The sequence below is a fragment of the Etheostoma spectabile genome, chromosome 10, assembly GCF_008692095.1.
Source record: "Etheostoma spectabile isolate EspeVRDwgs_2016 chromosome 10, UIUC_Espe_1.0, whole genome shotgun sequence".
NCBI lineage: Eukaryota > Metazoa > Chordata > Actinopteri > Perciformes > Percidae > Etheostoma > Etheostoma spectabile.
In genome coordinates, this window is record NC_045742.1 from 26,086,038 (window position 1) to 26,086,925 (window position 888).

Consider the following 888-nt stretch of genomic DNA (forward strand, 5'->3'; position numbering starts at 1 on the left):
TAGATAGATAGATAGATAGATAGGTGGTTGGTTAGATAGATAGATAGATGGACTTTATTAATCCCAAACTAGTAATTCACTGTGTTACAGCAGCAAGTTGATGACAATGACAATGACCTACACACTCACTCACTCAAAATACAAGTATACTAGAAAGAAAAATTAAGATGATGAAAAAATGACAAAATAAGCTAACAAAATACCAGAAGACCTAATGAAAAACAAATAGAGGAATGAAAAGAATGTACATGTAGATACAAGTGTAGAATAAAATGTAGCACCTACAATAAAACATGCATATTAAAGTACTCATATTATGCTTTTTTACCCTTTCCTTTATTGTATTATATATATTGTTGTTGTGCATGTAATAGTTTTACAAAGTGAAAAAGCCCAAAGTCCCCCCAAAGGGTCTTACCATCTGCAACAGATAACACTTTTCACAAACTGCTCCAACCAGTTCTATTGTAGTCCAGCCTTTACTTCTGCACGCCTTCATACGCTGCTTCTGACTGGCTAGTAGTCCTTACCTAGGTACTGTGAGGGCACGCCCTCATACTCTGCTTCTGACTGGCTAGTAGTCCTTACCTAGGTACTGTCAGGGCCCTCATACTCTGCTTCTGACTGGCTAGTAGTCCTTAGCTAGGTACTGTCAGGGCACGCCCTCATACTCTGCTTCTGACTGGCTAGTAGTCCTTAGCTAGGTACTGTCAGGGCACGCCCTCATACTCTGCTTCTGACTGGCTAGTAGTCTTCACCTAGGTACTGTCAAGGGAACGCCTTCATACGCTGCTTCTGACTGGCTAGTAGCCCTTACATAGGAATTGTCAGGGCACGCCCTTAAACTCTGTCTGGCTAGTAGTCCTTACCTAGGTACTGTGCATGTGC

General features: G+C 41.3%; 1 protein-coding gene and 1 long non-coding RNA gene across 6 annotated transcripts in view; one reads left to right on the plus strand and one right to left on the minus strand.

The window, feature by feature from the left end:
• rims1a (regulating synaptic membrane exocytosis 1a) overlaps positions 1-888 on the plus strand; it is a gene marked incomplete at its 5' end in the record, with an annotated part of 176,268 nt that overhangs the window by 148,207 nt on the left and 27,173 nt on the right.
• The window catches only part of LOC116697135 (uncharacterized), an 8,316-nt gene continuing 7,787 nt past the window's right edge, over positions 360-888 (minus strand). Inside the window, exon 4 of the long non-coding RNA XR_004333929.1 lies at positions 360-485. This is a non-coding gene — a long non-coding RNA (uncharacterized LOC116697135). The remainder of the gene's footprint in view (positions 486-888) is intronic.